Below are 17,279 nucleotides of genomic sequence, written 5' to 3' on the forward strand. Positions count from 1 at the left end.
AGTTTCCTAGTCCCTGCTGATGAAAAACATCCCCACAGCATGGTGCTGCCACCACCATGCTTCACTGTGGGGATGGCGTTCTCGGGGAGATGAGGTGTTGGGTTTGCACCAGACATAGCGTTTTCCTTGATGGCCAAAAGCTCAATATTAGTCTCATCTGACCAGAGTACCTTCTTCCATATGTTTGGGGAGTCTCCCACATGCCTTTTGGTGAACACCAAATGTGTTTGCTTATTTTTTTCTTTAAGCAATGGTTTTTTTCTGGCCACTTCCATAAAGCCCAGCTCTGTGGAGTGTACGACTTAAAGTGGTCCTATGGACAGATACTCCAATCTCCGCTGTGGAGCTCCTTCAGGGTCATCTTTGGTCTCTTTGTTGCCTCTCTGATTAATGCCTTCCTTGCCTGGTCTGTGAATTTTGGTAGGTGGCCCTCTCTTGGCAGGTTTGTTGTGGTGCCATATTCTTTCCATTTTTTAATACTGGATTTATTTTTCTGACATTTTTTGTAACCCAACCCTGATCTGTACTTCCACACAACTTTGTCCCTGACCTGTTTGGAGAGCTCATTGGTCTTTATAGTGCCGCTTTCTTGGTGGTGCCCCTTGCTTAGTGGTGTTGAAGACTCTGTGTAACGTCCTGACCAGAGTTCTTATGTGTTTTGCTTGTTTAGTGTTGGTCAGGAAGTGAGCTGGGTGGGAATTCTATGTTGTGTGTCTAGTTTGTCTGTTTCTGTGTCCAGCCTAATATGGTTCTCAATCAAAGGCAGCTGTCAATCGTTGTCCCTGATTGAGAATCATATATAGGAGGCTTGTTTTGTGTTAGGATTTTGTGGGTGATTGTTTCCTGTCTCTGTGTTTGTGTTCTGCACCAGATAGGACTGTTTTCGGTTTTCACATTTATTGTTTTTGTTGTTTGTAGTGTTCACACATTCTTTATTAAATATGTTGAACACTAGCCGCGCTGCATTTTGGTCCTCTCCTTCACCAATGGAAGAAAACCGTTACACTCTGGGGCCTTTCAGAACAGGTGTATATATACTGAGATCATGTGACAGATCATGTGACACTTAGATTGCACACTGGTAGACTTAACTAATTATGGGATTTCTGAAGGTAATTGGTTGCACCAGATATTATTTAACGGCTTCTCATAGCAAAGGGGGTGAATACATAAGCACGCACCACTTTTCATTTTTTTAATATTTTTTTTAAACAAGTAATCTTTTTAAATTTCACTTCACAAATATGGATTATTTTGCGTATGTCCATTACATGAAATCCAAATAAAAATCTATATAAATTACTGGTTGTAATGCAACAAAATAGGCAAAACGCAGAGGGGGATGAATACTATTGCACGACACTGTACACAGGGGGTCCAAAAGGACAACAGGACAGGCAGGGAAAAGGCTATAACGTAGTCCGGGAGAACAGGCAATATGTAGATAACAGGAAATCCGATAGGCTAAAGTACAGGCAGGGAATAGGCAAAAGGCGTCGTTAGTGAGGCAGGCAAAAACTATCATAAACAGGAGTAAATCACGGGAAAAACAGAGCTCTGAAGACGTGTGTCACGAAATAAGTAATACCTCACATTTATGGGGTGTAAAGAAATGAACTAAATAGTGTGTGATAATGACGTACAGGTGTGTGAACAGGTGATTAGGATCTGGAGAGTGAGCTGTGTTCAGGGGATCTAGGTGTTAGAGTGTGAGCTGGAAAGTGGGCTGCGTTCAGGGGATCTACCTGTTTGAGGGTGTGAGTTGAAAACAGATGTCACACTGACTCATCCCAAACCATCTCAATTTGGTTGACGTTCAGGGATTGTGGAGGCCAGGTCATCTGATGCAGCACTCCATTACTCTCCTTGGTAAAATAGCCCTTACACAGCCTGGAGGTGTGTTGGGTCATTGTCCTGTTGATAAATAACTGATAGTCCCACTAAGCCCAAACCAGATGGGATGGCGTATCGCTGCAGAATGCTGTGGTAGCCATGCTGGTTAAGTGCCTTGAATTCTAAATAAATCACAGACAGTGTCACCAGCAAAGCACCCCCACACCATAACACCTCCTCCATGCTTTAAGGTGGGAAATACACATGGAGATCATGCCATTCACCCACACCGCATCTCACAAAGACACAGCAGTTGGAAAAAAAATGTCCAATTTGGACTCGAGACCAAGGAACAAATTTCCACTGGTCTAATGTCCATTGCTTGTGTTTCTTGGCCCAAACAAGTCTCTTCTTCTTGGTGTCCTTTAGTAATGGCTTCTTTGCAGCAATTCGAGCTTCTACTTTTAAAAATCCACCTTTCCAGAAATAAGTCTCACTTTTGCCGCTTGTTATAGATCCCCCTCAGACCCCAGCTGTGCCCTGGAAACCATGTGAATTAATTGCCCCTCATCTATCTTCAGAGTTTGTACTGTTAGGTGACCTAAACTGGGATATGCTTAACACCCGGGCCATCCAACAATCTAAACTAGATGCCCTCAATCTCACAAATTATCAAGGAACCTACCATGTACAACCCTAAATCCGTAAACACAGGCACCCTCAGATATCATCCTGACCAACCTGCCCTCTAAATACACCTCTGCTGTCTTCAACCAGGATCTTAGCGATCACTGCCTCATTGCCTGCATCCATAATGGGTCCGCGGTCAAGCGACCACTCCTCATCACTGTCAAACGCTCCCTAAAACACTTCAGTGAGCAGGCCTTTCTAATCGGCCTGGCCCGGGTATCCTGGAAGGATATTGTCACGAACCGGCTCAAAGTTCGTAACAAAGGGAGACAACGTGGGGATAAGGAATAAAAAAATATATTTATTAACTAAAGTACACTAAATATAATTAACAAGGGTATGTGTAGTCAGTAATCAGTAGTGTGAGTGGTTGCGTGCATAAATGTGATAATGAGGGGTGTTGAAAGGTGCCAACAAAAACCAAAACAGTGTCATGACGTTGGCCTGGGGGTAGGTTTATGACAGTCATAAATACCTCTTCCCCCCCCTTTCCTCTCCCTACTGATGTGACATTAGAAAGCCCCTTTGGTTAACATAGAGATTCTGGGAACATCAGAAGTTGGGGGGGAAATTAACTATATTCTGGTAATCCGACCAAGTGAACATATGCGGTGGTACTTAAGGTATATTATGTCAGTTCGGTTGTCATCTGGCACATTCTCATCAATGATAGAATGACATAAACTCTACTGTGGAAAGTCTGCACAGAGGTATCGGATTCACATGGAATTGTTGTTTAATTCAAATGTTCGAATATGAAATTATTTGTGAAGAGATGAAATGTAATTTTAGCTTCCAAATGAGAGATTTAGGTTCTCATAAGTTTAGGGCTCTGCTCAACCAGTGGCCCGCCCCTGTGAAGAGACATGGGTTATAAACTTTTCAGACACACCCCTTTCCCTCCACTATATAAGCCATTGACGAAAATTTAACCTCCTGTTCCGAGGATGACGGTCCGATGTCAGAATGGTTCAGATAACATGTCAACTACAGAACTAAGCCAACCTCAGCATGAGCTTTGAACTCTTATTCACTACAGAAGTGATACCTCCTAGCCGTTGAGTTAGCAACAGCTGCGGCAAACGCAGGTTAGGAAGGACAGACAGAGTATCCCGTCTACTACACGACGACGTTACTACAATGTATCCAATTTACCAGCAGAGACATTCTTCAAAGGACAAAGGACTCGGTGTGGCAACACGGCCTTCCATCTACCACCAACCTACTGAAGCGCAGCTCAGAGTAAATATTTATTGCATTTTCCAAATGGGTGGTAATTTAGAATGCATAAGATATTGTATTTACGATAGCACAGCTTCGCCCTTTGTTCCTCAGTCTTCCCGCTCTTTCACTCAAACCCAGCCCCCTTTCTTTTGTGTAACAAGCTGTCATATCTGTTCCGCCCGCTAGGGACGTTTTCCTTTATGACGTAATTTGTAATCAAGGTATGATTTATTCTGTGTATATGTAATTCTGTGTGATTTAGTTAGGTATTTAGTAAATAAATAATTAAACCCAATTTTGTATTGCTGATTCAACTTGTTAGCCAGGGTTCGTGAAGATAACCAAGAATTTACAACTTTCAGATGAGACTGAAATAAGGTGACGATTAATATTGACTGCTATTGATGTAAAATATTACTAGGTCTTTCAGAGTTCATTCGGAAGATAACAGCTCTATAAATATTATTTCGTAGTGCCCCTCCTCTCTAGTTAATTACATGATTAGTTCAATCAGGTAATAATAATTACGGAGAATGTATTTTATAGAATAGCATGTCATAACACTTAATCCGGCATAGCCAAAGACACGACGAGCCAAAACAAAATCTGTGTCTGCATGGAGAGAGTCTCCACAATGAATGGGGAAGAGGTGTATTTATCCTGGGACACACCCGAGCCCAGGTGTGTCCCATTTCGCTGACGACCCTCCCGGCTCCGCCCACTGACATCCTATTAAGGAAAACAAGAGCAAAGAAACAGAATATGGCAGACAGAGTGGGAGGGTCGTCACAATATTTACCTCATTCCGTCAGTAGAGGATGCCTGGTTATTCTTTAAAAGTGCTTTCCTCACCATCTTAAATAAGCATGCCCCATTCAACTAAGAACAGATATAGCCCTTGGTTCACTCCAGACTTGACTGCCCTTGACCAGCGTACTGCATTATCATCGAATAACCCCCACAATATGCAACCTTTCAGGGAAGTTAGGAACCAATATACACAGGCAGATAGGAAAGCAAAGGCTAGCTTTTTCAAACAGAAATTTGCATCCTGCAGCACAAACTCCAAAACGTTCTGGGACACTGTAAAGTCCATGGAGAATAAGAGCACCTCCTCCCAGCTGCCCACTGCACTGAGGCTAGGATACACAGTCACCACCCATAAATCTACGATAATCGAGAATTTCAATAAGCATTTTTCCATGCTTTCCACCTGGCTACCCCTACCCCGGTCAACAGCTCTGCACCCCCCACAGCAACTTGCCCAAGCCTCCCCCATTTCTCCTTCACCCATATCCAGATAGCTGATGTTCTGAAAGAGCTGCAAAATCTGGACGCCTACAAATCAGCTGGGCTGGACCCTCTCTTTCTAAAATTATCCGCCGCAATTTTTGCAACCCCATTTACTAGCCTGTTCAACCTCTCTTTCGTATTGTCTGAGAACCCTAAAGATTGGAAAGCTGCCGCGGTCATCCCCCTCTTCAAAGGGGGAGACACTCTAGACCCAAACTGTTACAGACCTTTATCTATCCTACCCTGCCTTTCTAAGGTCTTCGAAAGCCAAGTTAACAAACAGATCACCGACCATTTTGAATCCCACCGTACCTTCTCCGCTATGCAATCTGGTTTCCGAGCTGGTAATGGGTGCACCTCAGCCACGCTCAAGGTCCTGAACGATATCATGACCGCCATCGATAAGAGACAATACTGTGCAGCCGTCTTCATCGACCTGGCCAAGGCTTTCGACTCTGTCAATCACCGCATTCTTATTGGCAGACTCAACAGCTTTGGTTTCTCAAATGACTGCCTCACCTGGTTCACCAACTACTTCTCAGATAGATTTCAGTGTGTCAAATTGGAGGGCCTGTTGTCCGGACCTCTGGCTGTCTCTATGGGGGTGCCACAGGGTTCAATTCTCAGGCCGACTCTTTTCTCTGTATACATCAATGATGTCGCTCTTACTGCTGGTGATTCTCTGATCCACGTCTATGCAGACGACACCATTCTGTATACTTCTGGCCCTTCTTTGGACACTGTGTTAACAAACCTCCAGACGAGCTTCAATGCCATACAACACTCCTTCCGTGGCCTCCAACTGCTCTTAAAGGGAAGTAAAACTAAATGTATGCTCTTCAACAGATCGCTGCCGGCACCCGCCCGTCGAGCATCACTACTCTGGACGGTTTTGACTTAGAATATGTGGACAACTACAAATACCTAGGTGTCTGGCTAGACTGTAAACTCTCCTTCCAGACTCACATTAAGCATCTCCAATCCAAAATTAAATCTAGAATCGGCTTCCTATTTCACAACAAAGCATCCTTCACTCATGCTGCCAAACATACCCTCGTAAAACTGACTATCCTACTGATCCTTGACTTCGGCGATTTCATTTACAAAATAGCCTCCAACACTCTACTCAGCAAACTGGATGTAGTCTATCACAGTGCCATCCATTTTGTCACCAAAGCCCCATATACTACCCACCACTGCGACCTGTATGCTCTCTTTGGCTGGCCTTTGCTTCATATTCGTCGCCAAACCCACTGGCTCCAGGTCATCTATAAGTCTTTGCTAGGTAAAGCCTTACCTCAGCTCACTGGTCACCATAGCAGCACCCACCAGTAGCACGCGCTCCAGCAGGTATATTTCACTGGTCATGCCCAAAGCCATCTCCTCTTTTGGCCGCCGTTCCTTCCCGTTCTCTGCCGCCAATGACTGGAACGAATTGCAAAAATCACTGAAGCTGGAGTCTTATATCTCCCTCACTAACTTTAAGCATCAGCTGTCAGAGCAGCTTACCGATCACTGCACATGTACACAGCCCATCTGTAAATAGCCCACCCAACTACCTCATCCCCATATTGCTATTTTTTTTCTCCTTTGCACCCCATTACCTCTACTTCAACATTAATCTTCTGCACATCTATCACTCCAGTGTTTAATTGCTAAATTGTAATTATTTCGCCACTATGGCCTATTTATTGCCTTACCTCCCTAATCTTACTACATTTGCACTGTCACGCCCTGACCTTAGAGAGCTTTTGATGTCTCTATTTTGGTTTGGTCAGGGTGTGATTTGGGTGGGCATTCTATGTTCCTTTTTCTATGATTTGTATTTCTGTGTGTTTGGCCAGGTGTGGTTCTCAATCAGAGGCAGCTGTCTATCGTTGTCTCTGATTGAGAACCATACTTAGGTTGCTTTTTCCCACCTGTATTGGTGGGTAGTTGTCCATGTATAGTTGCCTGTGAGCACTACGTTGGCTTCACGTTTTCGTTGTGATGTTTATTGTTTTGTTGGCGACATCTTAAAAATAAAGTATGTACGCTCACCACGCTGCGCTTTGGTCCCCTGTTTCCACCTTAGACGATCGTGACATGCACACACTGTATATAGATTTTTCTATTGTGTTATTGACTGTACGTTTGTTTATCCCATGTGTAACTCTGTGTTTTTGTCGCACTGCTTTGCTTTATCTTGGCCAGGACGCAGTTGTAAATGAGAACTTGTTCTCCACTGTCCTACCTGGTTAACAAAAAATGAAATAAATCAAATTTTAAAATTCCACCACAAAGTGAAGTGTGCAAAGCTGTCATCAAGGCAAAGGGTGGCCATTTGAAGAATCTCAAATATAAAATATATTTGTTTAACACTTTTTTGGTTACTACATGATTCCATATTTGTTATTTCATAGTGTTGATGTCTTCACTATTATTCTACAATGTAGAAAATAGTAAAAAAAAAAAAATGTAAACTTGAATGATAAGGTGTCCTAAAACTTTTGACCGGTACTGTACATGCACCTTGAGAAGAAGCTAAACACAGAGGTCAGAGGTGAGTCCCAGTAGACCTCCCATTCATCATGATGTAATTTAGTCTACAGTGGCAAAGTGTGTGTGGCCTCCATTTTCTCCTCATGACCCGACCATTAAAGCCCTGGGTTGGAGTCTGAGGGTGAGGAGCCCTCTGCTCAGTTAAATCACCTAATTCAGCATCAGATTCCACACCAACCACCCTGCCGGGGGGGGGGGGGGGGGGGGGGGGCTCTTCACAGCATCGGACCAGACAGTGATGGAGGGTCTGGCCCACTGAGGTTAGGGACAAGCACAGAGAATAGCCTACTGAGACAATGGCTTTCCACAGCAGCCATTCTATCAAAACACACTTCTAAAGTCTACTTTCTCTGTTTGATAGGAAGCATGTGATTTAATGCAGGTCTTTCCTCAACCCCATTTACACTCCAAGAAAAAAGGGCTCCAAAGGGTTGTTCGGCTGTCCCCATAGGATAACCCTTTTCGGATCCAGGTAGAACCTTTTTTGGTTCATGTAGAATCCTCTGTGGAAAGGGTTCTACATGGAACCCAAAAGGGTTCTTCAAAAGATTCTCTAATGACGACAGCCAAAGACACTTTTAGGTTCTAGATAGCACCATTTTTCTAAGAGTGTAGAAATAATAAGTACGACATGGGGGTGGTTTCTAGAATGGAACAGATTGATGATACAATAGGGTCCTATGGGATGTTATGCTTGCTCAGCCCTAGTGCATGGCTGTTAGGAGCCACGTCCACAGGAGCACAGGACCTGTCTGTATGATGTATAGGGGCAGTGAGGGGGGACAGGCGATAGGGAGAGGATAGCAGCTCACTGGAAGGCCATGCTACATACAGACACTACCCTTCTCTAAATCTGACTCTCTGACTCTGACTCTCTGACTCTGAATGACACACTGCAGTGCTCCACATCACTGTGGATATCTGGCCAATGCAAGGTGTGGCTGAGGGTGCTAAAATAGACAAATGTACTGTATGTGTTGTCTATAAGCTGTTTGTAACATTCAGAAGTAATTGTACATTGTCACCATTATTTAGAACTATACTGTATATCAGTCATCATAAATCAGTCATTTTAAAATGCACCTCCTTTGATTTTAAACATGCAATTATTGAATTAAATATGGAAAAGAGATGAAATTGTAAGAGAAAACCATCACATTTCCCATTGAAAGTGAGCAGAACTATTAAAGGAGATGCATATGGCCTCCCCTCTCCTCCACTGTACAGACTGGTAGGTCACGACAAACTGTGATGATTGCCAACAGGAGATTGTGGCTATGCGTATACACTCCACTGCTCTAACTATATGAGGGGGCTTTCGGCTGCCTCTGGCTTAACGGATCAGCCCTATTGGGAAATCCAGGCAAGGTGTGCACGTGCATTCCATTCTGTGTGTGCCACTTGAGAACCCCCAGACAGACCTGTATACAAGGTTCCCCGCTCCACATCCAGCCCAGGAGTGGGCCAGGCCTCCCATGGCTGCGTGTGACAGTGCCGAGCGGAGCAGAGCGTCACCCATGTCACGCTCCGATAGCTCAATTTAAATGGAAATTGGATGAACTGTTGGAAGTGATCCAACCATCCAGAACAATTAACCCATATTACCGGCAGGCCTAGAAGGAGTGATTTGGCTTTGAATGAGTATGGGGGGAGAGCCAGTGCTATTTAATACTGATGGAAACACAATAGCCTGCAGTGCAGAGATTATTTTGTTTTATACTTTCTGCTATGGGATGCTAAACGCAGGCTAACTTTGTTTCTAAGCCTCTCTTTTCAAATCATGGTCACACTAAGCTACTGTTTACAGCTAGCGAGTACTGTATAATAAACAGCTGGGATATGTTCAATGGCATGTTGCCCAATCCTTTTTGTGACGGACTCATTGTGATAGTTGGTGTGATCTTACATGTATGTGTGTGAGTACGTCATTTACCATTTCTGCATTTTAGTCCATGAAAAGGGGATCCATGTATTGCTACATACACAACAATATGTATACATTTAGATACTATCTATAATAGATGTACACATTCAATCATCCACTTTGAATCGGACCCATTGTACACACATAAACATAATTGGTATATTAAAAGAACTTCAACCATTATCAACCAGTACACAGGACAAACGGTAATAGAGCATTATGGGCATGCTATTACATGATCCTTATACAGTGATGCTCTACTGATGTGTTAGAATTTACAACCACTAGCCCCAGTGCACACACACACACACGAGAGAGAGAGAGAGAGAGAGAGAGAGAGAGAGAGAGAGAGAGAGAGAGAGAGAGAGAGAGAGAGAGAGAGAGAGAGAGAGAGAGAGAGAGAGAGAGAGAGAGAGAGAGAGAGAGAGAGAGAGAGAGAGAGAGAGAGAGAGAGAGAGAGAGAGAGAGAGAGAGAGAGAGAGAGAGAGAGAGAGAGAGAGAGAGAGAGAGAGAGAGAGAGAGAGAGAGAGAGAGAGAGAGAGAGAGAGAGAGAGAGAGAGAGAGAGACGCGTCCTTGGTGAATGATCTGCCAAAAACCTGTTCTGATGAAATACTCTCTGATTGTTCTCCCTGTCAATCTGTGATAATATAGAAAGAGATCCCAATATTCTCTCAGATACAGGTAGTTTATTATACAGCTGTCTCAGAGAAGCCTTCCTTATCACTGATTTATAAAAAGCATTCCCGGCGTGTGTCAAGAGAAAGTCACCCGCGAATCATCAAGCTCCATCTCGATTTCAGAATCGATTGACATGGTGTAATACACTCGACAGGCGGCAATTCAGAGAGAAGCCTAATATCACAGAGGTTACAGTGGAGGGCATCCAGACAGACACTGGTCAGATTTTAGAGATGGGAGAAATGAAACATGACATGGAGTCTCACATCAACTCTCTCCATAACAAGAAAATAACTGATAGTGGGTGACTGAAAGGCAATGTACAAATGCCCGTTTAGTTTTTGTTTTTTTGGTGGCTTGGTGTTCAACCTCTGAACAAAAGACGCATGTCAAGAACCAAAAACATAAGGGCCCAAATAAAAACAGGGTAGACAATGTTCCATCAAAATTGAGTTAGGTGACATTTGACACACTCACACACACATGAACTCTCTCACACACATACTGTAAAGACACAAGCACCAACCAAAACAGACACTGTAACTTGCATAAAACACAAACTTGCCAGAAATAAAAGATTGGGGAACTTGAAGTGCAGTAATAGTAATAGTTCTGCCCACAAATCTTCTATAGGATTGAGGTCAGGGCTTTGTGATGGCCACTCCAATACCTTGACTTTGTTGTCCTTAACAAGACATTTGTGGAGTGGTTGAAAAACGAGTTTTAATGACTCCAACAAAAGTGTATATAAACTTCTGACTTCAACTGTAATAGCACAATTGGTTGGACGCCCGTATAACTGCTGCCATTTCTTCCGGCGCCATTTTCAGAAGCCCCTTCAACTGGGGATTATTAGTAGGAAACACGTCTATCATCTCCGTGCTCCAAGTTTCCCCACTGGCACCTCTCAGACGTCATATGTCAACAAAAATGACTGCAAGAATGACAGTTATTGGTTAAAGTGTTAATCAGCAGTTGAAACAATAACAAATGCACTCCCCTCCCCGCCACTGCCTCTGTAAAAAGCTGGGGGATGGGGCTAGAGAAATGTAATCACTCTCAAATTCATAGACAGAGCAATGGATGCAAGGACTGACCATCCATGATATCAACATTATAGTTTTAACAATGTTTTGAGGCTATACAGTGTTTGTTTACATTAACTTTGCTTACAAACAAAGTAAAACAAGCTTATATTTTGGGTTCTGATGGGGTATGACAGTTAAGCGCATGAGGCATTTCTAAGTTATATTCTTCAAGAATCAATGGGTGTCCAAATATGGATGTAGCAACTGCTGATTGCCCCTTTAAGTAATAAGCAGTGGGCCTAAAGCAGAATGCTGCGTTCACAAGTGGGAAACTGAAAATACTACTTGTAAACTGGGAGCAAAGAGGTGTGTGCATTCACTGGCTTTGAACTCGTTGAGAACGCCTGACAAGCTGCATCAAACATTATGTAAAAGTAGGCCTACAGCTTTCATGGTCGTAAACAAATTGTAGTGTTAAAAAAGCATACTGATAGATTTGTATAAATAATGGTTTGTTGCATTTAATTGCCTAAAATGCTGTTATCAAGGTCATTTTCTTAGTAGATGATGTCAGAGTTCATAATGTTGGAGAAGTCCTAGCTCAGGGGATGATATGCTGCGTTCACGTGCTAGTCGCAACTAGGAAACTTGGAAACTTCTGACTTGCTAACTGGTTGAACACGGCGCATGTATAACTACAACCAGTTAGGAAGTCGGACATTTCTGAGTTTCCTAGTCCTGGCACGTGAACACGGCAATAGACAAGTTTGATTGTTTTGCCTCTTTTTTGCCCATAATGGTATATTCAGACTGAGATTATTGTACTTTCTAAATCAAAAGGAACATGAACAGAATCAATTTTGTATCATCAAGTTGTATTCTGTTCTTACCTTAAAGGTTAATAAGCAATTATCATCACAAGTAATAGCACATTATTTTCATAGTTTCATCATATTTATTTTGGGGCATATTTTATGTTTATGCTTTCATGGTAATGCATGTTACAACACTATCACACATGCCAATACATCATCTCTATTATTTCTGAAACAGAATTAACGTTATTCTCACACACAGTAAAATTTCAAACCAAAGCAGGACTGGGTCAGCGGGGAGGAGATTGTCATTCTGTGGTGTGGACGAGGGAGAAGAAGGGAGGATAGCGGGAGAGAGGGAGAAGGAGAGAGAGGGAGAAGGAGAGAGAGGGAGAGAGGGATGGAGAGTCTGGAAGCACCATAGTCTGTATGCAGTAGACTCTGTGTAGCCCTGTGTGTCTTGTCCAGTCAGGTAACGGGTGGAATTCTGTCCACTGCACAGCTTATAAATCACAGTGCTGGCAGTATTTATCTCTGTCTCAGACAACCCTACTGGGACATGAGGACGGGCGGTGAAATGAGAATCAACAGCCTGGGACCCCTCCTCTCCAACCTCCCATCAGGTCATTTCATCTCCTCCTGCTACGCCTCCATGGAAACATGTGAAAAGAAACATATAAATACAAAGCAACTGACTCAGACATTCCTCAGGTCAATTTCATGTACTTGGTCCAAACTCAAATAGACCTGCAGTCTCTCTTGGTGCATTTACATGGAAAGACTTGATTTAAAGGTTTTAGTGTATCTTTAGAATAGTCGCCACCACACTCCATCCACAGCCACACTCCATCCACAGCCACACTCCACCCACAGCCACACTCCATCCACAGCCACACTCCATCCACAGCCACACTCCATCCACAGCCACACTCCATCCACAGCCACACTCCATCCACAGCCACACTCCATCCACAGCCACACTCCATCCACAGCCACACTCTATCCACAGCCACTTTAATAAGGGGCACTCATCATCAGTTCTAATCAATAGCTAATCTTTGACTCAGACTTAACATAGGTCTATTCCTCATCCCAAAACATCACAGATGTTCCTTTCTGCCAATGGCAGGTCTTTAATTGAACATACTGCCGCTACGTTCAGTCCCCAACCCCATAAAGATTACATGCAAGACCCTATCACAGTGGTGTGTGCCATAGTGGTGGTAGTTTGGGTGTGCTGAAACATTGGGATGGAGCAGCATTGGGCCTAGGCTGAGGAAGGATGGAGAAAATAGGGAAAGGTGGAAATATAATAATAATAATAAACCATTTCAAGCCTCATCTTCATGCTTCTCTCATTCCTCTCCCTGGAGACAGCCAGTGAGCCACCCAGGATTATAATCATGTCTGTTGTCAGATTGGTACCCCAAGTGAGATTGAGTTCATTGCTTGAACAAATTTGCAAAGTAACAATGCAATTTGTTGCTGTGCGCCACAGAAGGATTGGGGCCTATGAAACTGGGAGGATCTCTGGAGCGAGAATGGAATGGAGAAGTCATCTCTTTCTCAAAAGGACTCATGTTTTCAGTAGATTATTCTTACACTTGATGAGTACACCTGTAAACCAATCAACAAGTTAATTTAAGCATGGGCTCTGCTTCACTAAGACTCTAAAGAGTGGGGAGGAATCATGACTTAAATGAAGTATGTGTCTCAGTTCTTTGAGCTCACAGACAACAAGGTGTGTTGCCAGGATTCTGTTGTATTTAGAAACATCTCAGACACAGTTTCAGAGTGTTTCCTTCAAACTAATAAGATGTGTCATTTCTATGAACTATAATCACTGACCATAACAGACTGACAGTGCTCTCTGAACAGGTTTGATATGGGAATAGGAATTGGTCTGTCATTTTAGGCTAACGATGAAACATTCCAGGGAGACAGTAGAGCGCTAAAGAAAAATGGCCTGCCATCCACTCATGAACATGACAGTTCCTATTCTCCAAAGTAATTACTCTGTAATAGACTTGGACCAGTTTTAATACAGAAGAGGTGAAGGAGGAGAGGACTAAGGTGAGGGAGAGAAGAATATATTTGTCTGGAAATAAAAGGCCAATGTCTCTGGTGAAAGACTTGCGACAGGTTCAGAGGCTGTGTGTGCATACTGGTAGTACATAGATGCATTCTAGATCCGCTGTGTTTTACAACAGGTGCAGATATACGCTATGTCTGAGGCAATACAAGCTGGGATTTAAGATAAATGTCAGAGAAATCAAAATCACAGGGCACATAGATGTCAATTTCCAAACATGCACTTTTATTTTCTTCCCTATCTCCACCCTTTTCCTCTGACAAAGGATTCAATGATACATTCAATAAGGAGAATTACAGTGCATGCTGTGGAGATATTTTACATGTCCAGAAAGCATATGCTGTCATTTAGATTAATCCATGTCTAAAATGAACACTCTCTGATTGAAGAAAACATTCACCCTCCATATCAGCGACAACAAATTAAAGTCAGCTTCCTGCAAAGCAGGATAAAACCAAGGGGGAAATTCAGCTTCTAACACCTCTACTTAGTGGTATGTCACGCCCATTAACGTGACTACCAGAGGAGAGAGGGTTAAGGAATATGCCCTTTGAACCTTTCACTCAATGCACATGGGACGAGAAACAAAAGACACCGAAGGAACCTTCCACTAATAGGACCAGACACATGTATTTGCATAATATATTCCCTATGAACATCCCCAAAATCAAACTGAATCAATCAACCATTTTCAGTCACATTAGATTTTATGTGTTCTGAATATTGTGCACATTTTTTTACCAAAGTGTTACAGGAGACATGTCAAAGGAAACATTGACATAAACCCATCAGCCCTGAAGAGAAAACGTAATAGAAAAACTCTGGCATTATTTGTAGCCTACATTTATCTTGATTATGTATAGTACTACCTCAAAATACTAAAAAGCTTTTGACACACAGGATGTCTAAAGATAGAAGTTACATTTTCATTTTGCCATGAAAGGGTAGAAATGCAAACAAAACATCTGAAAGCCAACATCAATACGCCCACATGATGAATTCCTACAAAGCAACAGCTTCTTGTCTATCCCTTTTTCCATCTCTCCAGTACATCCTAGTTTTCTAGCTCAGCAGGAGAGGCTGTCTGGCGCGGTCCATCCATTGTTTCCTTCCCTCTCTTTCTCTCTTTCCCTCCTGATTCGTGTGAAGTTGATCCACCTCTGTGTTGTGCAAACTCCTCTCCTGTGGTTGTGATTGATTCACTACGACCTGACTGACACTCAGAGTCCAACAATGTCTTTCCTGACGACCAGAAACTACAGATCTCCAAAAAAGAGGAAAAACAAAAGTAACCTTCTCAATAAACGCACATTTCCACCAGAAAGCCTCTCAGGGATTTGACAATCCTCATTCAGTGAAGTGGATATATTCACACCATGAGAACCACGAGGAGGATGCATCCTACAGGGATTTCTACCATCTCTCCCAGACCTTGATACCAGGTTTAAGATGAAGCTACTGTTCACTTCCTTTATCCAGGCTGTTCTACTGTAGATGTGTGATTAAAGTGCCCAGCAGTGAAGATGTGAGCCCACTCCACGGCTCTGAGAGGAAAAGCAATGTTCCACAAGACTACACATTCATTACTCAAAATAAATCTCCATTACACAAATGCCGTATGCATAATTATAGAAATAATTATAGTTGTGATTATTTTCTCCGTGAGCCGAACTCCTTTAAATTGTGATTGACACATAGTGTGAAAGACTAACACAGGCACATGTGAATAAATAAATCTAGTCACATACACTCACACACGTTGAATATGCTTTAGAAATGTGTTTCAGCGTGATGGCAAACAGTAGAATAAAGAAACATAACAATGGGACTCAGCATGGATGGCTAAAAACATACCACCGCTCATTCATAATTATATGGAACAGTATGAATACATTTGAGGAAACAGGAAAATCAGAGACAGAAATAATTATATTTCCTTGCTTTTGAAGAGCATATTTTCATGTAAGTACATTATTTTCTAATAGAGATAATAACCAAGATCAAATCTATAGCTTGTTGTTTAAGCATAAAGATGTATAGGCTAAAGAAACTCAGTTGTGGAAGTAGCGGATGGTAGCAGGACATTGATATGGATCACCTCCATCAACAACACTGAACTCAGACACCCTCCCACTGAACTCAGACACCCTCCCACTGAACTCAGACACCCTCCCACTGAACTCAGACACCCTCCCACTGAACTCAGACACCCTCCCACTGAACTCAGACACCCTCCCACTGAACTCAGACACCCTCCCACTGAACTCAGACACCCTCCCACTGAATTCAGACACCCTCCCACTGAATTCAGACACCCTCCCACTGAACTCAGACACCCTCCCACTGAATTCAGACACCCTCCCACTGAACTCAGACACCCTCCCACTGAATTCAGACACCCTCCCACTGAACTCAGACACCCTCCCACTGAATTCAGACACCCTCCCACTGAACTCAGACACCCTCCCACTGAACTCAGACACCCTCCCACTGAACTCAGACACCCTCCCACTGAACTCAGACACCCTCCCACTGAATTCAGACACCCTCCCACTGAACTCAGACACCCTCCCACTGAACTCAGACACCCTCCCACTGAACTCAGACACCCTCCCACTGAACTCAGACACCCTCCCACTGAACTCAGACACCCTCCCACTGAACTCAGACACCCTCCCACTGAATTCAGACACCCTCCCACTGAACTCAGACACCCTCCCACTGAACTCAGACACCCTCCCACTGAACTCAGACACCCTCCCACTGAACTCAGACACCCTCCCACTGAACTCAGACACCCTCCCACTGAACTCAGACACCCTCCCACTGAATTCAGACACCCTCCCACTGAATTCAGACACCCTCCCACTGAATTCAGACACCCTCCCACTGAACTCAGACACCCTCCCACTGAATTCAGACACCCTCCCACTGAATTCAGACACCCTCCCACTGAACTCAGACACCCTCCCACTGAACTCAGACACCCTCCCACTGAATTCAGACACCCTCCCACTGTGAGCCAGCACACCTCAAATTAATCAAACTACAGTACATTGTAAAAATGAGGGAACACAAGCAAAACCCCAAACACACAACCAACCCAGTCTGAATGGGGCGGGGAGCTGGCCAATCCCTTATAAAGGACCCAAGCCCTTGA

This window comes from Salvelinus alpinus, chromosome 21 (assembly GCF_045679555.1).
Source record: "Salvelinus alpinus chromosome 21, SLU_Salpinus.1, whole genome shotgun sequence".
Taxonomy (NCBI): Eukaryota; Metazoa; Chordata; class Actinopteri; order Salmoniformes; family Salmonidae; genus Salvelinus; species Salvelinus alpinus.